The 26,928-nt window shown below is 44.3% G+C and overlaps 1 protein-coding gene across 1 annotated transcript in view; it reads left to right on the top strand.

Moving 5' to 3' along the window:
• LOC138855389 (uncharacterized) overlaps positions 1-26,928 on the top strand; it is a 293,544-nt gene that overhangs the window by 202,613 nt on the left and 64,003 nt on the right. The window lies entirely within an intron of this gene.

Raw genomic sequence — 26,928 nt, 5'->3', positions numbered from 1 at the left:
GTGGTACTGGAAAACTTCATGTATCAATACGTAAGGGACACTACAAGAGAGAGAGGAGAGGATGAACCAGTGAGACTGAACCTAGCCTACTGGAGTCTTATGACAAGGTGACAGAAGTAAGACAAGAGAGGGGTGGATAGACTGTATTTTTTTGGACTGCAAGAAGGCCTTCGACACAGTTCCTCACAAGAGGTTACTGCAAAAACTAGAGGACCAGGCACACATAACAGGAAAGGCGCTGCAATGGGTCAGAGAATACCTGACAGGGAGGCAACAACGAGTCATGGTACACGACGAGGTTTTAGAGCGGGCGTCTATGACAAGCGGGGTTCTACAAGGGTCAGTCCTAGGACCTGTGCTGTTTATGGTATATGTGAATGACATAACGGAAGGGATAGACTCATAAGTGTCCCTGTTTGCAGATGATGTGAAGTTAATGAGGAGAATGAAATCGGTCGAGGATCAGGCAGGACTACAAAGAGACCTGGACAGGCTACAAGCCTGGTCCAGCAACTGGCTCCTTGAGTTTAACCCTGTCAAATGCAATGTCATGAAGATCGGGGAAGGGCAAAGAAGACCGCAGACACAGAATAGTCTAGGTGGCCATAGACTGCAAACCTCACTCAAGAAAAAAGATCTTGGGGTGAGAATAATACCGAGTACATCTCCTAAGGCGCACATCAATCAGATAACTGCTGCAGCGTACGAGTGTCTGGCAAACCTAAGGATAGCGTTCCGATACGTTAGTAAGGAATCGTTCAAGACACTGTACACCGTGTACGTCAGGCCCATACTGGAGTATGCAGCACCTGTTTGGAATTCACACCTGGTCAAGCAAGTCAAGAAATTAGAGAAAGTGCAAAGGTTTGCAACAAGACTAGTCCCAGAGCTAAGGGGAATGTCCTACGAAGAAAGGTGAAGGGAAATTGGCCAGACAACACTGGAGGACAGGAGGGCCAGGGGAGACATGATAACGACATATAAAATATTGTGCGGAATAGACAAAGTGGACAGAAACACGATGTTCCAGAGATGGGACACAGCAACAAGAGGTCACAGTTGGCAGTTGAAGACTCAGATGAATCAAAGGGATGTTAAGAAGTATTTCTTCAGTCATAGAGTAGTCAGACAGTGGAATAGCCTAGAGAGTGACGTAGTGGAGGCGGGAACCATACATAGTTTTAAGACGAGGTATGATAAAGCTCATGGAGCAGGGAGAGAGAGGATCCAGTAGCAACCAGTAAAGAGGCGGGGCCAGGAGCTATGACTCGACCCCTGCAACCACAAATAGGTGAGTACACACACACACACACACACACACTAACATAGAGCCCAGCCACTACATTGTTCCCCAATTGCTTCCTATTTTTACCCTCTAACAGTTAATCGATTTACCCTCGCGGGGCGCGCCGCCCCCTGCGACCCTTGTTTTGGCCCCCCTCGTCCCGTGTTCTTTATTCTCACTCTGACTCTCATATTCTTACATGAACTCTTTCATACTTCCTCACCAGGTTCTTGGTAATAAAGCTAGAGCAGTCTCTGAGTAGAGCTTTATCTCTACTGGTAGAGCTTTATCACTATTGGTAGAGCTTTATCACTATTGGTAGAGCTTTATCACCATTGGTAGAGCTTTATCACTATTGGTAGAGCTTTATCACTATTGGTAGAGCTTTATCACTATTGGTAGAGCTTTATCACTATTGGTAGAGCTTTATCACCATTGGTAGAGCTTTATCACTATTGGTAGAGCTTTATCACTGCTGGTAGAGCTTTATCACTATAGGTAGAGCTTTATCACTATTGGTAGAGCTTTATCACTAATGGTAGAGTTTTATCACGTCTTGGTAGAGCTTTATCACGTCTTGGAAGAGCTTTATCACGTATTGGTAGAGCTTTATCACTTTTGGTAGAGCTTTATTACTATTGGTAGAGCTTTACCACATTTGGTAGAGCTTTATCATTATTGGCAGAGCTTTAACACATCTTGGTAGAGCTTTCTCAAGTATTGATAGATTTTTATCAAGTATTGGTAGAGCTTTATTAAGTATTTATAGAGCTTTAAGTATTGTTAGAGCTTTATCAAGTACTGGTAGAGCTTTATCAAATATTTATAGAGCTTCAAGTATTGTTAGAGCTTTATCAAGTACTGGTAGAGCTTTATCAAATATTTAGAGAGCTTCAAGTATTGTTAGAGCTTTATCAAGTACTGGTAGAGCTTTATCAAGTATTGGTAGAGCTTTATCAAGCATTGGTAGAGCTTTATCAAGTACTGGTAGAGCTTTATCAAGTATTGGTAGAGCTTTATCAAGTACTGGTAGAGCTTTATCAAGTATTGGTAGAGCTTTATCAAGTACTGGTAGAGCTTTATCAAGTACTGGTAGAGCTTTATCAAATATTTATAGAGCTTCAAGTATTGTTAGAGCTTTATCAAGTACTGGTAGAGCTTTATCAAATATTTAGAGAGCTTCAAGTATTGTTAGAGCTTTATCAAGTACTGGTAGAGCTTTATCAAGTATTGGTAGAGCTTTATCAAGCATTGGTAGAGCTTTATCAAGTATTGGTAGAGCTTTATCAAGTACTGGTAGAGCTTTATCAAGTACTGGTAGAGCTTTATCAAGTATTGGTAGAGCTTTATCAAGTATTGTTAGAGCTTTATCAAGTACTGTTAGAGCTTTATCAAGTACTGGTAGAGCTTTATCAAGTATTGTTAGAGCTTTATCAAGTACTGGTAGAGCTTTATCAAGTACTGGTAGAGCTTTATCAAGTGCTGGTAGAGCTTTATCAAGTACTGGTAGAGCTTTATCAAGTACTGGTAGAGCCTTATAAATTGCTGGTAGAGCTTTATCAAGTACTGGTAGAGCTTTATCAAGTATTGTTAGAGCTTTATCAAGTACTGGTAGAGCTTTATCAAGTACTGGTAGAGCTTTATCAAGTATTGTTAGAGCTTTATCAAGTATTGGTAGAGCTTTATCAAGTACTGGTAGAGCTTTATCAAGTACTGGTAGAGCTTTATCAAGTATTGGTAGAGCTTTATCAAGTGCTGGTAGAGCTTTATCAAGTACTGGTAGAGCTTTATCAAGAACTGGTAGAGCTTTATCAAGTACTGGTAGAGCTTTATCAAGCATTGGTAGAGCTTTATCAAGTACTGGTAGAGCTTTATCAAGTACTGGAAGAGCTTTATCAAGTATTGGTAGAGCTTTATCAAGTACTGGTAGAGCTTTATCAAGTATTGGTAGAGCTTTATCAAGTACTGGTAGAGCTTTATCAAGTATTGGTAGAGCTTTATCAAGTACTGGTAGAGCTTTATCAAGTATTGGTAGAGCTTTATCAAGTACTGGTAGAGCTTTATCAAGCATTGGTAGAGCTTTATCAAGTACTGGTAGAGCTTTATCAAGTATTGGTAGAGCTTTATCAAGCATTGGTAGAGCTTTATCAAGTACTGGTAGAGCTTTATCAAGTATTGGTAGAGCTTTATCAAGCATTGGTAGAGCTTTATCAAGTACTGGTAGAGCTTTATCAAGTATTGGTAGAGCTTTATCAAGCATTGGTAGAGCTTTATCAAGTACTGGTAGAGCTTTATCAAGTGCTGGTAGAGCTTTATCAAGTACTGGTAGAGCTTTATCAAGTGCTGGTAAAGCTTTATCAAGTACTGGTAAAGCTTTATCAAGTACTGGTAGAGCTTTATCAAGTCCTGGTAAAGCTTTATCAAGTACTGGTAAAGCTTTATCAAGTACTGGTAAAGCTTTATCAAGTACTGGTAGAGCTTTATCAAGTACTGGTAGAGCTTTATCAAGTCCTGGTAAAGCTTTATCAAGTACTGGTAAAGCTTTATCAAGTACTGGTAAAGCTTTATCAAGTGCTGGTAGAGCTTTATCAAGTACTTGTAAAGCTTTATCAAGTGCTGGTAGAGCTTTATCAAGTGCTGGTAGAGCTTTATCAAGTACTTGTAAAGCTTTATCAAGTCCTGGTAGAGCTTTATCAAGTCCTGGTAGAGCTTTATCAAGTCCTGGTAGAGCTTTATCAAGTACTGGTAGAGCTTTATCAAGTACTGGTAGAGCTTTATCAAGTATTGGTAGAGCTTTATCAAGTACTTGTAAAGCTTTATCAAGTGCTGGTAGAGCTTTATCAAGTACTGGTAGAGCTTTATCAAGTACTGGTAGAGCTTTATCAAGTGCTGGTAGAGCTTTATCAAGTGCTGGTAGAGCTTTATCAAGTGCTGGTAGAGCTTTATCAAGTGCTGGTAGAGCTTTATCAAGTGCTGGTAGAGCTTTATCAAGTGCTGGTAGAGCTTTATCAAGTGCTGGTAGAGCTTTATCAAGTACTTGTAAAGCTTTATCAAGTACTGGTAGAGCTTTATCAAGTCCTGGTAGAGCTTTATCAAGTACTGGTAGAGCTTTATCAAGTGCTGGTAGAGCTTTATCAAGTGCTGGTAGAGCTTTATCAAGTGCTGGTAGAGCTTTATCAAGTGCTGGTAGAGCTTTATCAAGTACTGGTAGAGCTTTATCAAGTCCTGGTAGAGCTTTATCAAGTACTGGTAGAGCTTTATCAAGTACTGGTAGAGCTTTATCAAGTCCTGGTAGAGCTTTATCAAGTACTGGTAGAGCTTTATCAAGTGCTGGTAGAGCTTTATCAAGTACTGGTAGAGCTTTATCAAGGATTTCTTGTTTTCCATCTTACTCCTCAATAGTCTACCCAGAGAACACTGCAGAAGGCCTACTGGCATGACAGAGACTTACCACGACGTTTCGGTCCGATTGTGACTGTCAATGGTCCAAGTCGGTCCGAAACGTCGTCGTAAGCTTGTCCTATGTGCGGGTTATTTGGGTATTGTTACCCAGAAATCGGTTTGCAGTTGGTGAACGGAGGGTCGAGCCTGAACGACCCACACGGGTTTAGTTGTAGCGTCAATAGAGTCGCTAAGATGGCTTCTTGGGTCAGATTTGTTGGAGTAACGGATTTCCCCGTGTCGAATTCACAGATTCGAATCAGATTCACGGCCTCGATGCCTTGGAATCAGAGATTCACTGCAGCAGATTTATAGTTTTAATATGGCGGAAGGATTTGTTATGTCAGCTTCGTGGATTTGCTATGGCAGATTCATGGATTTTCTGTCAGATCTATGGATTTGCTATCATGGATTTTCTGTCAGATTTATGGATTTGCTATCATGGATTTTCTGTCAGATTTATGGATTTGCTCTCACGGATTTTCTGTCAGATTTATGGATTAGCTATCATGGATTTTCTGTTGGATTTATGGATTAGCTACCACGGATTTTCTGTCGGATTTATGGATTAGCTACCACGGATTTTCTGTCGGATTTATGGATTAGCTATCACAGATTTTCTGTCGGATTTATGGATTAGCTATCACGGATTTTCTGTCGGATTTATGGATTAGCTATCACGGATTTCCTGTCGGATTTATGGATTAGCTAACACGGATTTTCTGTCGGATTTATGGATTAGCTATCACGGATTTTCTGTCGGATTTATGGATTAGCCATCACTGATTTTCTGTCGGATTTATGGATTAGCTATCACGGATTTTCTGTCGGATTTATGGATTAGCTACGTCAGAATCGTGGATTTGCTATGTCGGATTTTCTGATTTGCAAAGGTAGGCAAAACCATTGATATTAAGTGAAGCGATAGAACCGCACGGGTCATTCACTCCAAGCAGCCCTGAAGGCTCGACCCACCGTCCACTTATCGCCAGAGAGATGCAGAATCCACACTCCTCTCCCATTGGCTGCAACTTACCAACAATATCAACCAATAATCACTTAATACCAGAGTACCAAACACGGTCGGTAAATTATTTGTTAACGTGAGGTAGCAGTGGGTCTCTGGGGTACCGTGAGGTGGGTATCCACAGATAGTCGATACCCTAACGACACATCAGCTGGGTTATTAGGCATTAAATGGCTGACACCTGCCTTGTTGGACCTCCACTAGTGCAGCTGCCTTGTTGGGCCTCCACTAGTGCAGCTGCCTTGTTGGGCCTCCACTAGTGCACCTGCCTTGTTGGGCCTCCACTAGTGCACCTGCCTTGTTGGGCTTCCACTAGTGCAGCTGCCTTGTTGGGCCTCCACTAGTGCACCTGCCTTGTTGGGCCTCCACTAGTGCACCTGCCTTGTTGGGCCTCCACTAGTGCAGCTGCCTTGTTGGGCCTCCACTAGTGCAGCTGCCTTGTTGGGCCTCCACTAGTGCACCTGCCTTGTTGGGCCTTCACTAGTGCAGCTGCCTTGTTGGGCCTCCACTAGTGCAGCTGCCTTGTTGGGCCTCCACTAGTGCACCTGCCTTGTTGGGCCTACACTAGTGCAGCTGCCTTGTTGGGCCTCCACTAGTGCAGCTGCCTTGTTGGGCCTCCACTAGTGCACCTGCCTTGTTGGGCCTCCACTAGTGCACCTGCCTTGTTGGGCCTCCACTAGTGCACCTGCCTTGTTGGGCCTCCACTAGTGCACCTGCCTTGTTGGGCCTCCACTAGTGCAGCTGCCTTGTTGGGCCTCCACTAGTGCACCTGCCTTGTTGGGCCTCCACTAGTGCAGCTGCCTTGTTGGGCCTCCACTAGTGCACCTGCCTTGTTGGGCCTCCATTAGTGCAGCTGCCTTGTTGGGCCTCCACTAGTGCACCTGCCTTGTTGGGCCTCCATTAGTGTGCAGCTGCCTTGTTGGCCTCCACTAGTGCACCTGTCTTGTTGGGCCTCCACTAGTGCAGCTGCCTTGTTGGCCTCCACTAGTGCACCTGCCTTGTTGGGCCTCCACTAGTGCACCTGCCTTGTTGGGCCTCCACTAGTGCACCTGCCTTGTTGGGCCTCCACTAGTGCAGCTGCCTTGTTGGGCCTCCACTAGTGCACCTGCCTTGTTGGGCCTCCATTAGTGCACCTGCCTTGTTGGGCCTCCACTAGTGCAGCTGCCTTGTTGGGCCTCCACTAGTGCACCTGCCTTGTTGGGCCTCCACTAGTGCACCTGCCTTGTTGGGCCTCCACTAGTGCACCTGCCTTGTTGGGCCTTGTTGGGCCTCCACTAGTGCAGCTGCCTTGTTGGGGCCTCCACTAGTGCACCTGCCTTGTTGGGCCTCCACTGCCTTGTTGGGCCTCCAGTGCACCTGCCTTGTTGGGCCTCCACTAGTGCACCTGCCTTGTTGGGCCTCCACTAGTGCAGCTGCCTGGTGCCTGCCTTGTTGGGCCTCCATTAGTGCACCTTCCTTGTTGGGCCTCCACTAGTGCAGCTGCCTTGTTGGGCCTCCACTAGTGCAGCTGCCTTGTTGGGCCTCCACTAGTGCACCTGCCTTGTTGGGCCTATACTAGTGCACCTGCCTTGTTGGGCCTCCACTAGTGCACCTGCCTTGTTGGGCCTCCACTAGTGCACCTGCCTTGTTGGGACTCCATTAGTGCACCTGCCTTGTTGGGCCTCCACTAGTGCACCTGCCTTGTTGGGCCTCCACTAGTGCACCTGCCTTGTTGGGCCTCCACTAGTGCACCTGCCTTGTTGGGCCTCCACTAGTGCACCTGCCTTGTTGGGCCTCCATTAGTGCACCCTGTGCACCTGCCTTGTTGGGCCTTGTGCAGCTGCCTTGTTGGGCCTCCACTAGTGCACCTGCTGCCTTGTTGGGCCTCCACTAGTGCAGCTGCCTGTTGGGCCTCCACTAGTGCCTTGTGCAGCTGCCTTGTTGGGCCTCCAGTGCAGCTGCCTGTGCAGCTGCCTGTTGGGCCTACACTAGTGCACCTGCCTTGTTAGGCCTCCACTAGTGCACCTGCCTTGTTGGGCCTCCACTAGTGCACCTCCACTAGTGCACCTGCCTGTTGGGCCTCCACTAGTGCACCTGCCTTGTTGGGCCTCCACTGCCTTGTTGGGCCTCCACTAGTGCACCTGCCTTGTTGGGCCTCCACTGTTGTTGGGCCTCCACTAGTGCACCTGCCTTGTTGGGCCTCCACTAGTGCACCTGCCTTATTGGGCCTCCACTAGTGCACCTGCCTTGTTGGGTCTTCCAAGAAAATTTTCCATTTTCTTGGAAAATTAAATAGCTTAGCCCATTCTATAAACTTTACTGTTGACCTCCACTAGGCACTAGTGCAGCTGCCTTGTTGGGCCTCCACTAGTGCACCTGCCTTGTTGGGCCTCCACTAGTGCACCTGCCTTGTTGGGCCTCCACTAGTGCACCTGCCTTGTTGGGCCTCCACTAGTGCAGCTGCCTTGTTGGGCCTCCACTAGTGCAGCTGCCTTGTTGGGCCTCCACTAGTGCACCTGCCTTGTTGGGCCTCCACTAGTGCACCTGCCTTGTTGGGTCTTCCAAGAAAATTTTCCATTTTCTTGGAAAATTAAATAGCTTAGCCCATTCTATAAACTTTACTGTTGAGTTTGAAGAAAATAACTCATTGCATTTTCTAGATGTTTTAATTATTAAGGGTAATAATGAATTCAAATTTAAAATTTACAGAAAACCTACAAGTAACTGTTCCTATGTCCACTATTATTCCTCGCATCAAGATAGAGTCAAACTGTCTGTTTTCTCATCAATGTTTTTGAGAACTTTACGAATTTGTAGTCCTGAGTTCATAGATGAGGAAATATCCAAAATTTATGAAATAGGTAATGATTTAAATTACCCAAGAAATGTAATTGATAAATCTTCTAAAGTTGCTAGAAATACTTTTTACAATCCAAAAAGGGACAACCAGCCTTATTCAACTAAAAATATGTTGGTTCTCCCTTACCATGAAAACTTGTTTGATATGCCTTCTCTTCTTAAGACTTTTAATATTAAAGTTTTATTCAAAAATCTTGATACAGTAAAAAAACTTTTGATAAAGAATTCCCCCCAAAATGCTGATGGATGTGTCTATAAGATTCCTTGTAAAATTTGCGATAAAGTTTATTACGGTCAAACTGGTAAAAATCTCGAACTAAGATTAAAACAACATAAATATAGCATTAGAACTGGACAAGATTCTAATGCTCTATTTATTCATGTAAGAGATTTTAACCATCCAATTGATTTTCAAAAAGTTGAGAAAGTAGTATCAAGCAAGTCCATGGTCGACAGGAATATAATTGAATCTTGTTTCATAAAAAGCAGTTTTGACAATAATATGAATATTTCCTTTGGTTTATATAAATTAGATCCATTTATAATTAATAGAATTTGGGAAGAATTTAATAATACACTGGACAAATAAATAGCTTGGGGGTGAGTTTTGCAAAGGACCTGTCCAAGTTGGGTCGCCGCGCGTCAGGTGTTTAACCGTTGTGGGATCTGATAGTGAGGTGCTGGCCAGACCCCTTATATAGCTTCCTTGGATGCTTTACTTTCATAGTTCCTTGATAATGTGAGTAGTCACGAAAGCGCTTGGAATTTCTCTATTCTTTCAGAGTGGTTGTTTTGCATATATATATATATATATATATATATATATATATATATATATATATATATATATATATATATATATATATATATATTATATATATATATTATTGTAACCACTAGTGAGTGGTATTTAATCAATAACAACGCTGCGACTAGCCGAGGATTCGAACCCACGTTATTTTATCCTGCCTCATGGTGAGCGAGAATTCACGACGCTCTAACCCACGGGACCATAAAATCCTACAAGAATCACGCACCCAGCAGAGCTAGGTGTTGTACCGTGATCCGAGGACACACGATGGTGTGGGTGTCAAAGTAACCTTCGTTACTTTGACAAACAGAACTCCAACGAGTTGGTCACACTAGATTTGCCATCTCTATACTCATCTTTATTCTCTCCCTCTATCTCTCTAGTCATCTCTAAACCCATGATCATTATTAAGATATATATCTCCAACTCTTTCATCACTCTTCTGTATATCTTTTTCATTACTAAAAATGGCTTACATGTCAGTGATGTTGACCTCAAAATATGTAAAGTAAAAGGCCACAAGTGCAACTAATGTGTCATTTTATTGTGGCAACGTTTCGCTCTCCAGGAACTTTGTTAAGGCCGTTACAAACAATACATGGACACAGAGGGTATATATAGGCTTAGAGTGAGGTGCGGTACTAGTGGTATTAGTAGTATTTATTACACCTCACTAAGCCTACATATAAGATAAGATAAGATAAGATTTCGTTCGGATTTTTAACCCCGGAGGGTTAGCCACCCAGGATAACCCAAGAAAATCAGTGCGTCATCGAGGACTGTCTAACTTATTTCCATTGTGGTCCTTAATCTTGTCCCCCAGGATGCCACCCACACCAGTCGACTAACACCCAGGTGCCTATTTGCTGCTAGGTGAACAGGACAATAGGTGTAAGGAAACGTGTCGGAATTTCCACCCGCCGGGAATCGAACCCGGGCCCTCCGTGTGTGAAGCGGGAGCTTTAGCCACCAGGCCACCGGGCCACACCAAGGCTTACCTAGTTGTGGTTGCAGGGGTCGAGTCATAGCTCCTGGCCCATGTATTGCTTATAACGGTTTGATAAAGCTCCTGGAGAGCGAAACGTTGCCACAATAAAATGTCACATTAGTTGCACTTGTGGCCTTTTACCCAATATATTGTGGATAATTCTACCAAAATATATATACAACCTCAAAATGCCCTAAATTCCTTCAGATATCTTTATCAACGATATTTTTATTGTCTAGTGTTATGTTAACTCTTACAGAGTATGGCAAAAAAAAAAAAAAACATACCACGGGTGGGGCTAGAACTCGCGATTTTATGAGTCGTATATCAATTATATTTCGACAGTTATCATGACTTGTTGCTCTCCACCATTTATCAATTATCGCTGACCACCAGCACTCCTCTGTTTATTTTTTTCTGTATTTTTCACAGTAGTTATTGCTATTTCCGCTTCAATATATCTTTATTGGTGCCACTCTTCCCACAACATTACTTCGTCTCTGTCATTCCCACCATTTGTCTGCATTTGTGTCTCCATCTCTCCTAGTTTAGCGCAGCTGTGTGTGTGTGTGTGTGTGTGTGTGTGTGTGTGTGTGTGTTTGTGTGTGTGTACTCACCTATTTGTATTCGCCTGTTCACCTGTTTGTGATTGCTGGGGTCGAGTCACATCTCCTGGCTCCGCCTTTTTCACTGGTCGCTACTAGATCCATTGTTTCCCTGCTCCAAGAGCTTCAGCGTATCTCTTCTTAAAGCTGTGTATGGATTCTGCCTCCATTACACTTTCCAGATTGTTCCACTTCCTGACAACTCTAAGGCTAAAGAAATACTTCCTAGCTTCCCTATGGCTCATCTGGGTTCTCAATTTCCACTTGTTGTCCCTTGTTCCGTGTCCCATCTCTGAAACATTCGATCCCTGTCCACTTTGTCAGTTCCTCTCGGTATTTTATACGTCGTTATCATGCCCTCCCTGTCCCTCCAATACAGTGTAATCAAGTTGAGTTTCCTTAACCTCTTCTCGTACGACATACCCCTCACTTCCGGGACTAGTCTTGTTGCAAACTTTTGCACTTTCTCCAATATCCTGACATGTTTGACTAGGTGTGGGTTCCATATTGGTGCTGCATACTCTAATATTGGCCTGACGTACACAGTGCACAGTGTCTTGAATGATTCCTTACTTAAATGTCGAAATGCTATTCTCAGGTTTGCCAGGCGCCCATATGTTGCAGTAGTTATTTGGTTGATGTGCGCCTCATAGTGCATAATCGGTTTAATGCTTACTCCATGATTCTTTTCCCTAAGTAAAGTTTGCAGGCTTTGATCCCCTAACCTGTACTTCGTTTGCTGTCTTCTTTGTCCTTCCCCAAATTTCACGACTTTGCACTTGCTGGGGTTAAACTCCAGGAGCCATTTGTCGGACGAAGCTTACAGCCTGTCCAGATCTCCTTGTAGGCTTATCTTTTTTTTTCCTGCTTGTATTCTCCTCATTAGCCTCACATTTTCGAACAGGGACACATCTGAATCTATCCCGTCTCTTATGTCATTCACATATACTAGAAACAGCAAAGGACCTAAGACTGACCCTTGTGGAACCCCACTCGACACACACCCACTCTGACACCTCGTTACGTACAATCACACATAGTTTCCTTCCTATCACTTATTCCCTGATCCACTGCACTACTTTCCCCTGGTATTCCTGCCTGCTCCTCTAGCTTCTCAACCAGTCTCTTGTGTGGTATTGTGTCAAAAGTCTTCTTACAGTCCAAGAAGATACAGTCACTTGACAGTTACCATCTTCCAGCAGAGCTGCAGTTACTATCACTTGAGAGTTACCATCTTCCAGCAGACCTGCAGTTACTATCCCTTGACAATTACCATCTTCCAGCAGAGCTGCAGTTACTATCCCTTGACAGTTACCATCTTCCAGCAGAGCTGCAGTTACTATCACTTGACAATTACCATCTTCTAGCAGAGCTGCAGTTACTATCCCTTGACAATTACCATCTTCTAGCAGAGCTGCAGTTACTATCACTTGACAATTACCATCTTCTAGCAGAGCTGCAGTTACTATCACTTGACAATTACCATCTTCTAGCAGAGCTGCAGTTACTATCCCTTGACAATTACCATCTTCTAGCAGAGCTGCAGTTACTATCACTTGACAATTACCATCTTCTAGCAGAGCTGCAGTTACTATCACTTGACAATTACCATCTTCTAGCAGAGCTGCAGTTACTATCACTTGACAGTTACCATCTTCTAGCAGAGCTGCAGTTACTATCCCTTGACAATTACCATCTTCTAGCAGAGCTGCAGTTACTATCACTTGACAGTTACCATCTTCTAGCAGAGCTGCAGTTACTATCCCTTGACAATTACCATCTTCCAGCAGAGCTGCAGTTACTATCACTTGACAGTTACCATCTTCTAGCAGAGCTGCAGTTACTATCCCTTGACAATTACCATCTTCCAGCAGAGCTGCAGTTACTATCACTTGACAGATACCATCTTCTAGCAGAGCTGCAGTTACTATCCCTTGACAATTACCATCTTCCAGCAGAGCTGCAGTTACTATCACTTGACAGTTGCCATCTTCTAGCAGAGCTGCAGTTACTATCCCTTGACAATTACCATCTTCCAGCAGAGCTGCAGTTACTATCACTTGACAGTTACCATCTTCTAGCAGAGCTGCAGTTACTATCCCTTGACAATTACCATCTTCCAGCAGAGCTGCAGTTACTATCACTTGACAATTACCATCTTCTAGCAGAGCTGCAGTTACTATCCCTTGACAATTACCATCTTCCAGCAGAGCTGCAGTTACTATCACTTGACAGTTACCATCTTCCAGCAGAGCTGCAGTTACTATCACTTGAGAGTTACCATCTTCCAGCAGAGCTGCAGTTACTATCACTTGAGAGTTACCATCTTCCAGCAGAGCTGCAGTTACTATCACTTCAGAGTTACCATCTTCCAGCAGAGCTGCAGTTACTATCACTTGAGAGTTACCATCTTCCAGCAGAGCTGCAGTTACTATCCCTTGACAATTACCATCTTCTAGCAGAGCTGCAGTTACTATCACTTGACAATTACCATCTTCTAGCAGAGCTGCAGTTACTATCACTTGACAATTACCATCTTCTAGCAGAGCTGCAGTTGCTATCCCTTGACAATTACCATCTTCTAGCAGAGCTGCAGTTACTATCACTTGACAATTACCATCTTCTAGCAGAGCTGCAGTTACTATCACTTGACAATTACCATCTTCTAGCAGAGCTGCAGTTACTATCACTTGACAGTTACCATCTTCTAGCAGAGCTGCAGTTACTATCCCTTGACAATTACCATCTTCTAGCAGAGCTGCAGTTACTATCACTTGACAGTTACCATCTTCTAGCAGAGCTGCAGTTACTATCCCTTGACAATTACCATCTTCCAGCAGAGCTGCAGTTACTATCACTTGACAATTACCATCTTCTAGCAGAGCTGCAGTTACTATCCCTTGACAATTACCATCTTCCAGCAGAGCTGAAGTTACTATCACTTGACAGTTACCATCTTCTAGCAGAGCTGCAGTTACTATCCCTTGACAATTACCATCTTCCAGCAGAGCTGCAGTTACTATCACTTGACAGTTACCATCTTCTAGCAGAGCTGCAGTTACTATCCCTTGACAATTACCATCTTCCAGCAGAGCTGCAGTTACTATCACTTGACAGTTACCATCTTCTAGCAGAGCTGCAGTTACTATCCCTTGACAATTACCATCTTCCAGCAGAGCTGCAGTTACTATCACTTGACAATTACCATCTTCTAGCAGAGCTGCAGTTACTATCCCTTGAAAAATTACCATCTTCCAGCAGAGCTGCAGTTACTATCACTTGACAGTTACCATCTTCCAGCAGAGCTGCAGTTACTATCACTTGAGAGTTACCATCTTCCAGCAGAGCTGCAGTTACTATCACTTGAGAGTTACCATCTTCCAGCAGAGCTGCAGTTACTATCACTTGAGAGTTACCATCTTCCAGCAGAGCTGCAGTTACTATCACTTGAGAGTTACCATCTTCCAGCAGAGCTGCAGTTACTATCCCTTGACAATTACCATCTTCCAGCAGAGCTGCAGTTACTACCATCTTCCAGCAGAGCTGCAGTTACTATCACCTGACAGTTACCATCTTCCAGCAGAGCTGCAGTTACTATCCCTTGACAGTTACCATCTCTCAGGGTAGTCTATCCCATACACAGCAGAAATGGAAGTTCCATGAAGGTACCTCCATCATTCCAGAGCGGGGACAAGATAAGTTATTCACAGGAGACAGCAGAGAATAAGAGGAATTATAAATGGAGATGGTGTGTGGGTAGGGTGGAGTGTGGGTGGTGTGTGGGTGGTGTAGGTAGGGTGGAGTGTGGGTGGTGTGTGGGTGGTGTAGGTGGGGTGGAGTGTGTGTGGTGTAGGTGGGGTGGAGTGTGGGTGGTGTGTGGGTGGTGTAGGTGGGGTGGAGTGTGGGTGGTGTAGGTGGGGTGGAGTGTGGGTGGTGTGGGTGGAGTGAGGGTGTAACATTGAGAATATGATGTGTGGTTGGCATGGGTGAGACGTTGGATGTTTGGAATGGAATTGTTTATACAAAAGTGGGCGCACCCACCTTGAACCACCCATTCACAACCACCCACCCTCAACCATCCACCCTCAACCACCCACCCTCAACCACCCACCCATAATCACCCATGTAAACAGCAAATGCTCGTAATACGTCAGTGCAAGCATTCACTGCATAGTCCCATTGCAAATCTTTAATAAAACGCATTTGATATAAATCCAGAAACGTATCCAACGTACATTCAATAAAACGCATTTGACATATATTCAATGAAACGCATTTGACATATATTCAATAAAACGCATTTGACATATATTCAATAAAACGCATTTGACATATATTTAATAAAACGCATTTGACATATATTCAATAAAACGCATTTGACATATACTTAATAAAACGCATTTGACATATATTCAATAAAACGCATTTGACATATATTCAATTAAACGCATTTGACATATATTTAAAAACGTATTTGACAAATATTCAACAAAACGCATTTGACATATATTCAATAAAACGCATTTGACATATATTCAATAAAACGCATTTGACATATATTCAATAAAACGCATTTGACATATATTTAATAAAACGCATTTGACATATATTCAGAAACAGCAGAGCATAAATTATATTCCAATCCTGTGATAGGACTGGCGAAACGAAGCGTGACATTCCAGGAGAGTGTAACACTTGGAGTCTGTCGTCACCATCACTCGCAGGAGAGTGTAACACTTGGAGTCTGTCGTCACCATCACTCGCAGGAGAGTGTAACACTTTGAGTTTGTCGTCACCATCACTCGCAGGAGAGTGTAACACTTGGAGTCTGTCGTCACCATCACTCGCAGGAGAGTGTAACACTTGGAGTTTGTCGTCACCATCACTCGCAGGAGAGTGTAACACTTGGAGTCTGCCGTCACCATCACTCGCAGGAGAGTGTAACACTTGGAGTTTGTCGTCACCATCTCTCGCAGGAGAGTGTAACACTTGGAGTCTGCCGTCACCATCACTCACAGGAGAGTGTAACACTTGGAGTCTGCCGTCACCATCACTCACAGGAGAGTGTAACACTTGGAGTCTGCCGTCACCATCACTCGCAGGAGAGTGTAACACTTGGAGTCTGCCGTCACCATCACTCACAGGAGAGTGTAACACTTGGAGTCTGTCGTCACCATCACTCGCAGGAGAGTGTAACACTTGGAGTCTGCCGTCACCATCACTCACAGGAGAGTGTAACACTTGGAGTCTGTCGTCACCATCACTCGCAGGAGAGTGTAACACTTGGAGTTTGTCGTCACCATCACTCGCAGGAGAGTGTAACACTTGGAGTTTGTCGTCACCATCACTCGCAGTAGAGTGTAACACTTGGAGTCTGTCGTCACCATCACTCGCAGGAGAGTGTAACACTTGGAGTCTGTCGTCACCATCACTCGCAGGAGAGTGTAACACTTGGAGTCTGTCGTCACCATCACTCGCAGGAGAGTGTAACACTTGGAGTCTGTCGTCACCATCACTCGCAGGAGAGTGTAACACTTGGAGTTTGTCGTCACCATCACTCGCAGGAGAGTGTAACACTTGGAGTCTGTCGTCACCATCACTCGCAGGAGAGTGTAACACTTGGAGTTTGTCGTCACCATCACTCGCAGTAGAGTGTAACACTTGGAGTTTGTCGTCACCATCACTCGTAGGAGAGTGTAACACTTGGAGTTTGTCGTCACCATCACTCGCAGAAGAGTGTAACACTTGGAGTCTGTCGTCACCATCACTCGCAGTAGAGTGTAACACTTGGAGTTTGTCGTCACCATCACTCGCAGGAGAGTGTAACACTTGGAGTTTGTCGTCACCATCACTCGCAGGAGAGTGTAACACTTGGAGTTTGTCGTCACCATCACTCGCAAGGAGAGTGTAACACTTGGAGTCTGTCGTCACCATCACTCGCAGGAGAGTGTAACACTTGGAGTCTGTCGTCACCATCACTCGACGGAGAGTGTAACACTTGGAGTCTGTCGTCACCATCACTCGACGGAGAGTGTAACACTTGGAGTTTGTCGTCACCATCACTCGCTGGAGAGTGTAACACTTGGAGTCTGTCGTCACCATCACTCGACGGAGAGTGTAACACTTGGAGTTTGTCGTCACCATCACTCGCAGAAGAGTGTAACACTTGGAGTCTGCCGTCACCATCACTCGCAGGAGAGTGTAACACTTGGAGTCTGCCGTCACCATCACTCGCAGGAGAGTGTAACACTTGGAGTCTGCCGTCACCATCACTCACAGGAGAGTGTAACACTTGGAGTCTGCCGTCACCATCACTCACAGGAGAGTGTAACACTTGGAGTCTGCCGTCACCATCACTCACAGGAGAGTGTAACACTTGGAGTCTGTCGTCACCATCACTCGCAGGAGAACAGGAATGTTATTTCTTGTTAAATTTATATTTTTCACGTGATAGGTCTAATTTTTTGCGTCAGCCATCACGTGGAGAGTGGAGGCTCGATCCTCCGTACTAATTTGTACTGATTTTATCCTAAATACCATTATTATAATCAAGGGGGAAGCGCTAAACCCGGAGGATTATACAGCGCCTGGGTGGGGGGGGGGGATGTGGAAGGCATTCAGGTTCAATTCGGGGAACTGGAGATCCAATTCCCTAAATCAAGAGCCCCTCACCAATATCAAGGAACCTTCCTTGAGGGGTAAATACCATTAAATACCGGGACTTCAACTTAACTAACTAAACGAAGGAGATATCTCGTATATACCATGAGAGATGTTTATATCTCTTTGTATATACTCTATGAGGAACTCTTCTATTTGTACTCACTTATTTGTGGTTGTAGGGGTCGAGCCACAGCTCTTGGCCGCGCCTCTTCACTGGTCGCTATTAGGTCCATTCTCTCCCTTCTCCGTATGGTTCCTGCCTCCACTACGTCACTGTCCAGATTGTTCCACTTCCTGACAACTCTGTGACTGTAGAAATACTTCCTAACATCACTATGACTCATCTGAGTCTTCACCTTCCAATTGTGACCTCTTGTTTCTGTGTCCCATCTCTGGAACATCCTATCTCTGTCCACCTTGTCTATTCCTCGCAGTATTTTATATGTCGTTATCATGTCTCCCCTGACCCTCCTGTCCTCCAGTGTTGTCAGGCCGATTTCCTTTAACCTTTCTTCGTAGGACATTCCCCTTAGCTCTGGGACTAGTCTTGTTGCAAACCTTTGCACCATCTCTAATTTCTTGACGTGCCTGACCAGGTGTGGATTCCAAACAGGTGCTGCATACTCCAGTATGGGCCTGACGTACACGGTGTACAGAGTCTTGAACAATTCCTTACAAACGTATCGGAACGCTATCCTTAGGCTTGCCAGGCGCCCATATGCTGCAGCAGTTACCTGATGTATGTGCGCCTCAGGAGATGTGCTCGGTGTTATACTCACCCCAAGATCTTTCTCCTTGAGGAGAGGTTTGCAGTCTTTGGCCACCTAGTCTATACCCTGTCTGCGGTCTTCTTTGCCCTCCCTCGATCTTCATGACTTTGCATTTGGCGGGGTTAAACTCGAGTAGCCAGTTGCTGGACCAGGTGTCCAGTCTGTCCAGGTCTCTTTGTAGACTTGTATGATCCGCATCTGATTTAATTCTCCTCATAAACTTCACATCATCTGCAAACAGGGACACTTCTGAGTCTATCCCTTCCATCATGTCAAGGCAGGGTGGCCAGCAAGGCAGGGTGGCCACCAAGGCAGGGTGGCCAGCAAGGCAGGGTGGCCAGCAAGGCAGGGTGGCCAGCAAGGCAGGGTGGCCACCAAGGCAGGGTGGCCACCAAGGCAGGGTGGCCACCAAGGCAGGTGGCTACCAAGGCAGGGTGGCTATCAAGGCAGGATGGCCAGCATGGCAGGGTGGCCACCAAGGCAGGGTGACCACCATGGCAGGGTGGCCACCAAGGCAGGGTGGCCACCAAGGCAGGGTGGCCGCCAAGGCAGGGTGGCCACCAAGGCAGGGTGGCCCACCAAGACAGGGTGGCCACCATGGCAGGGTGGCCACCAAGGCAGGGTGGCCCACCAAGGCAGGGTGGCCCGAAAAAGAAAAACTTTCACCATCATTCACTCCATCACTGTCTTGCCAGAAGGGTGCTTTACACTACAGTTTTTAAACTGCAACATTAACACCCCTCCTTCAGAGTGCAGGCACTGTACTTCCCATCTCCAGGACTCAAGTCCGGCCTGCCGGTTTCCCTGAATCCCTTCATAAATGTTACTTTGCTCACACTCCAACAGCACGTCAAGTATTAAAAACCATTTGTCTCCATTCACTCCTATCAAACACGCTCACGCATGCCTGCTGGAAGTCCAAGCCCCTCGCACACAAAACCTCCTTTACCCCCTCCCTCCAACCTTTCCTAGGCCGACCCCTACCCCGCCTTCCTTCCACTACAGACTGATACACTCTTGAAGTTATTCTGTTTCGCTCCATTCTCTCTACATGTCCGAACCACCTCAACAACCCTTCCTCAGCCCTCTGGACAACAGTTTTGGTAATCCCGCACCTCCTCCTAACTTCCAAACTACGAATTCTCTGCATTATATTCACACCACACATTGCCCTCAGACATGACATCTCCACTGCCTCCAGCCTTCTCCTCGCTGCAACATTCATCACCAACGCTTCACACCCATATAAGAGCGTTGGTAAAACTATACTCTCATACATTCCCCTCTTTGCCTCCAAGGACAAAGTTCTTTGTCTCCACAGACTCCTAAGTGCACCACTCACTCTTTTCCCCTCATCAATTCTATGATTCACCTCATCTTTCATAGACCCATCCGCTGACACGTCCACTCCCAAATATCTGAATACATTCACCTCCTCCATACTCTCTCCCTCCAATCTGATATCCAATCTTTCATCACCTAATCTTTTTGTTATCCTCATAACCTTACTCTTTCCTGTATTCACTTTTAATTTTCTTCTTTTGCACACCCTACCAAATTCATCCACCAATCTCTGCAGCTTCTCTTCAGAATCTCCCAAGAGCACAGTGTCATCAGCAAAGAGCAACTGTGACAACTCCCACTTTATGTGTGATTCTTTATCTTTTAACTCCACGCCTCTTGCCAAGACCCACGCATTTACTTCTCTTACAACCCCATCTATAAATATATTAAACAACCACGGTGACATCACACATCCTTGTCTATGGTCTACTTTTACTGGGAAATAATTTCCCTCTTTCCTACATACTCTAACTTGAGCCTCACTATCCTCGTAAAAACTCTTCACTGCTTTCAGTAACCTACCTCCTACACCATACACTTGCAACATCTGCCACATTGCCCCCCCTATCCACCCTGTCATACGCCTTTTCCAAATCCATAAATGCCACAAAGACCTCTTTAGCCTTATCTAAATACTGTTCACTTATATGTTTCACTGTAAACACCTGGTCCACACACCCCCTACCTTTCCTAAAGCCTCCTTGTTCATCTGCTATCCTATTCTCCGTCTTACTCTTAATTCTTTCAATAATAACTCTACCATACACTTTACCAGGTATACTCAACAGACTTATCCCCCTATAATTTTTGCATTCATATATACCAAAAATAGCACTGGTCCTAGGACTGACCCCTGTGGGACCCCGCTCGTCGCAGGCGCCCACTGTGATACCTCATCACGTACCATGACTCGTTGTTGCCTCCCTGTTAGGTATTCTCTGATCCATTGCAGTGGCCTGCCTGTTGTAAGCGCCTGATCGTCCAGCTTCTGCACTAATCTCTTGTGGGGAACTGTGTCAAAGGCCTTCCGGCAGTCCAGGAAAATGCAATCAACTCACCTGAGAGATGTGTATATCTCGTTGTATATATTCTGAGTTGTGTATATCTCGTTGTATATACCCGGCCTATGAGGTGCTATGGATATACACTGAAAGATATGTTTATCTCATTGTATATACTTAACAGGTATATCTCGTTGTATATAGTCTGAGAGATTTGCATATCTCGTTGTGTATACCCTGAGAGATATGTACATCTCGGTATATATACCCTGAGAGATGTGTATATAGTCGAAAATACTCTTATCAGCGGGAAAATTTCGGAATATATACACGTACATTGCATATATACCGACAAGTATTATTATTATAATCATACCGAAGCGCTAAACCCATGAGGGCCATACAGCGGTAACCGAAAGGTATATATACATATATGTGCAAAACAATATGCATAGATTCCCCACACAAATTCACATTTCTGGCAATGCAGATGTTGCCCGAGTGATGGTGAATGTGTCTCTTTCTCTCGAGGGTAGGGGGAGGGGTTGTCTTTCCTCGGTGGTAGACGGCCGGTGTTGAAAACAAGAAATATTCTATAGAATTCCCACCGGGTTTGGTGCAATGTCTGCGTTAGGATTCACCAATATAACACCGGCTTAGTGTTTAATACTGTCCCGTCAGCGGTTTAAAACAGTCGTGTGGGGTGTTATTGCTGCTTCTGTCCATTCATCTCCCGTGTGTGTGTGTGTGTGTGTGTGTGTGTGTGTGTGTGTGTGTGTGTACTCACCTAGTTACTCACCTAGTTGAGGTTGCGGGGGTCGAGTCCGAGCTCCTGGCCCCGCCTCTTCACTGATCGCTACTAGGTCACTCTCCCTGAGCCGTGAGCTTTATCATACCTCTGTGTGTGTGTGTGTGTGTGTGTGTGTGTGTGTGTTTGTGTGTGTGTGTGTGTGTGTGTGTGTGTGTACGTGCAGCAGCAGCAGCATCGATGATATTAACCACAATACCACATAACAGCATCAGCAATAACAACGGCAGTAGCAACAGCAGTAATAACAACAGTAACAGCGGCAGTAGCAACAACAGTAACAAAGGCAATAACAACAGCAATAGCAACAGCAGTAGCAACAACAGTAACAAAAGCAGTAACAGTAGCAATAGCAGTACTAACAGTAACAAAAGCAGTAACAGTAGCAATAGCAGTACTAACAGTAACAAAAGCAGTAATAACAGCAATAACAACAGTCACAACAGCAGTAGCAACAGCAGTAATAGCAGCAGTAACAACAGCGTAACAACAGTAGCAACAGTTGTAATAACAGCGTAACAGCAGGAGTAGTAACAGCAGTAGTAACAGCAGTAGCAACAACAGTAACAAACCAGTAGCAACAGAAGTAACAACAAGAGCAACAGCAATAACAACAGCGGTAGCAGCAACAAAAGTAATAACAACAGCAGTAACTTCAACACCACATAACACCAGCATCAATAACAGCAGTAACACCAGCATCATCAACAACAGTAACACCAGCACCATCAACAACAGTAACACCAGCATCATCATCAACAACAGTAACACCAGCATCATCAACAACAGTAACACCAGAATCATCAACAACAACAGTAACGCCAGCATCAATAACAGCAGTAACACCAGCACCATCAACAACAGTAACACCAGAATCATCAACAACAACAGTAACGCCAGCATCAATAACAGCAGTAACACCAGCACCATCAACAACAGTAACACCAGAATCATCAACAACAACAGTAACGCCAGCATCAATAACAACAGTAACACCAGCACCATCAACAACAGTAACACCAGAATCATCAACAACAACAGTAACACCAGCATCATCAACAACAGTAACACCAAAATCATCAACAACATTAACACCAGCATCATCATCAACAACAGTAACACCAGCATCATCAACAACATTAACACCAGCATCATCAACAACAGTAACACCAGAATCATCAACAACAGTAACACCAACACCATCAACAACAGTAACACCAGAATCATCAACAACAACAGTAACGCCAGCATCAATAACAGCAGTAACACCAGCACCATCAACAACAGTAACACCAGAATCATCAACAACAGTAACACCAGAATCATCAACAACAGTAACACCACCATCATCAACAACAGTAACACCAACACCATCAACAACAGTAACACCAGAATCATCAACAACAACAGTAACGCCAGCATCAATAACAGCAGTAACACCAGCACCATCAACAAAAGTAACACCAGAATCATCAACAACAACAGTAACACCAGCATCATCATCAACAGTAACACCAGCACCATCAACAACAGTAACACCAGCATCATCATCAACAGTAACAACAGCACCATCAACAGTAACACCATCAACAACAGCAACACCAGCATCATCAACAACAGTAACACCAGCATCATCATCAACAGTAAAAACAGCACCATCAACAGTAACACCAGCACCATCAACAACAGCAACACCAGCATCATCAACAACAGTAACACCAGCATCATCAACAACATTAACACCAGCATCATCAACAACAGCAACACCAGCATCAACAACAGTAACACCAGCATCATCAACAACAGTAACACCAGCATCATCAACAACAGTAACACCAGCATCATCAACAACAGTAACACCAGCATCATCAACAACAGTAACACCAGCATCATCATCAACAACAGTAACACCAGCATCATCAACAACAGTAACACCAGCATCAACAACAGTAACACCAGCATCATCATCAACAACAGTAACACCAGCATCATCAACAGTAACACCAGCATCATCAACAACAGTAACACCAGCATCATCATCAACAACAGTAACACCAGCATCATCATCAACAGTAACACCAGCATCATCAACAACAGTAACACCAGCATCATCAACAACAGTAACACCAGCATCATCAGCAACAACAGTAACACCAGCATCATCATCAACAGTAACACCAGCATCAACAACAGTAACACCAGCATCATCAACAACAGTAACACCAGCATCATCAACAACAGTAACACCAACATCAACAACAGTAACACCAGCATCATCATCAACAGCAGTAACACCAGCATCAACAACAGTAACACCAGCATCATCAACAACAGTAACACCAGCATCATCAACAACAGTAACACCAGCATCATCATCAACAACAGTAACACCAGCATCATCAACAACAGTAACACCAGCATCATCATCAACAACAGTAACACCAGCATCAACAACAGTAACACCAGCATCATCAGCAACAACAGTAACACCAGCATCATCATCAACAACAGTAACACCAGCATCATCAACAACAGTAACACCAGCATCATCAACAACAGTAACACCAGCATCATCAACAACAGTAACACCAGCATCATCAACAACAGTAACACCAGCATCATCATCAACAACAGTAACACCAGCATCATCAACAACAGTAACACCAGCATCATCATCATCAACAGTAACACCACCATCATCAACAACAGTAACACCAGCATCATCATCAACAACAGTAACACCAGCATCATCATCAACAGTAACACTAGCTTCATCAAAAACAGTAACACCAGCATCAACAACAGTAACACCAGCATCATCAACAACAGTAACACCAGCATCATCAGCAACAACAGTAACACCAGCATCATCATCAACAAGAGTAACACCTGCATCATCAACAACAGTAACACCAGCATCATCAACAACAGTAACACCAGCATCATCAACAACAGTAACACCAGCATCATCAACAACAGGAGCACCAGCATCATCAACAGTAACACCAGCATCATCAACAACAGTAACACCAGCATCGTCAACAACAGTAACACCAGCATCATCAACAACAGTAACACCAGCATCATCAACAACAGTAACACCAGCATCATCAACAACAGTAACACCAGCATCATCAACAACAGTAACACCAGCATCATCAACAACAGTAACACCAGCATCATCAACAACAGTAACACCAGCATCATCAACAACAGTAACACCAGCATCATCAACAACAGTAACACCAGCATCATCAACAACAGTAACACCAGCATCATCATCAACAACAGTAACACCAGCATCATCAACAACAGTAACACCAGCATCATCAACAACAGTAACACCAACATCAACAACAGTAACACCAGCATCATCAACAACAGTAACACCAGCATCATCAACAACAGTAACACCATCATCAACAACAGTAACACCAGCATCATCAACAACAGTAACACCATCATCATCAACAACAACAGTAACACCAGCATCATCAACAACAGTAACACCATCATCATCAACAACAGTAACACCATCATCATCAACAACTACAGTAACACCAGCATCATCAACAACAGTAACACCAGCATCATCAGCAACGCCAGTAACACCAGCATCATCAGCAACAGTAACACCAGCATCATCAACAACAGTAACACCAGCATCATCAACAACAGTAACACCATCATCAACAACAGTAACACCATCATCAACAACAACAGTAACACCAGCATCATCAGCAACAGTAACACCATCATCAACAACAACAGTAACACCAGCATCATCAACAACAGTAACACCACCATCATCAACAACAGTAACACCAACATCAACAACAGCAACACCAGCATCATCATCAACAACAGTAACACCATCATCAACAACAGTAACACCAGCATCATCAACAACAGTAACACCAGCATCATCAACAACAGTAACACCAGCATCATCAACAACAGTAACACCAGCATCATCAACAACAGTAACACCAGCATCGTCAACAACAGTAACACCATCATCATCAACAACAACAGTAACACCAGTATCAACAACAACAGTAACACCAGCATCATCAACAACAGTAACACCAGCATCATCAACAACAGTAACACCAGCATCATCAACAACAGTAACACCAGCATCATCAACAACAACAGTAACACCAGCATCATCAACAACAGTAACACCAGCATCATCAACAACAGTAACACCAGCATCATCAACAACAGTAACACCAGCATCATCAACAACAGTAACACCATCATCATCAACAACAGTAACACCAGCATCATCAACAACAGTAACACCAGCATCATCAACAACAGTAACACCAGCATCATCAACAACAGTAACACCAGCATCATCAACAACAGTAACACCAGCATCATCAACAACAGTAACACCAGCATCATCAACAACAGTAACACCAGAATCATCAACAACAGTAACACCAGCATCATCAACAACAACAGTAACACCAGCATCAACAACAACAGTAACACCAGCATCGTCAACAACAGTAACACCAGCATCATCAACAACAGTAACACCAGCATCATCATCAACAACAGTAACACCAGCATCATCATCAACAACAGTAACACCAGCATCATCAACAACAGTAACACCAGCATCATCAACAACAGTAACACCAGCATCATCAACAACAGTAACACCAGCATCATCAACAACAACAGTAACACCAGCATCATCCACAACAGTAACACCAGCACCATCAACAACAGCAGTAACACCAGCATCATCCACAACAGTAACACCAGCACCATCAACAACAGCAGTAACACCAGCATCATCAACAACAGTAACACCAGCATCATCAACAACAGTAACACCAGCATCATCCACAACAGTAACACCAGCATCATCCACAACAACAGTAACACCAGCATCATCAACAACAGTAACACCAGCATCATCAACAACAGTAACACCAGCATCATCAACAACAGTAACACCAGCATTATCATCAACAACAGTAACACCAGCATCATCAACAACAGTAACACCAGCATCATCATCAACAACAGTAACACCAGCATCATCAACAACAGTAACACCAGCATCATCCACAACAGTAACACCAGCATCATCCACAACAACAGTAACACCAGCATCATCCACAACAGTAACACCAGCATCATCCACAACAGTAACACCAGCATCATCCACAACAACAGTAACACCAGCATCATCCACAACAGTAACACCAGCATCATCCACAACAACAGTAACACCAGCATCATCCACAACAGTAACACCAGCATTATCATCAACAACAGTAACACCAGAATCAACAACAACAGTAACACCAGCATCATCAGCAAC

The sequence above is a fragment of the Cherax quadricarinatus genome, chromosome 92 (genome assembly GCF_038502225.1).
Source record: "Cherax quadricarinatus isolate ZL_2023a chromosome 92, ASM3850222v1, whole genome shotgun sequence".
NCBI lineage: Eukaryota > Metazoa > Arthropoda > Malacostraca > Decapoda > Parastacidae > Cherax > Cherax quadricarinatus.
This window is presented reverse-complemented; position numbering and strand designations above follow the sequence as displayed.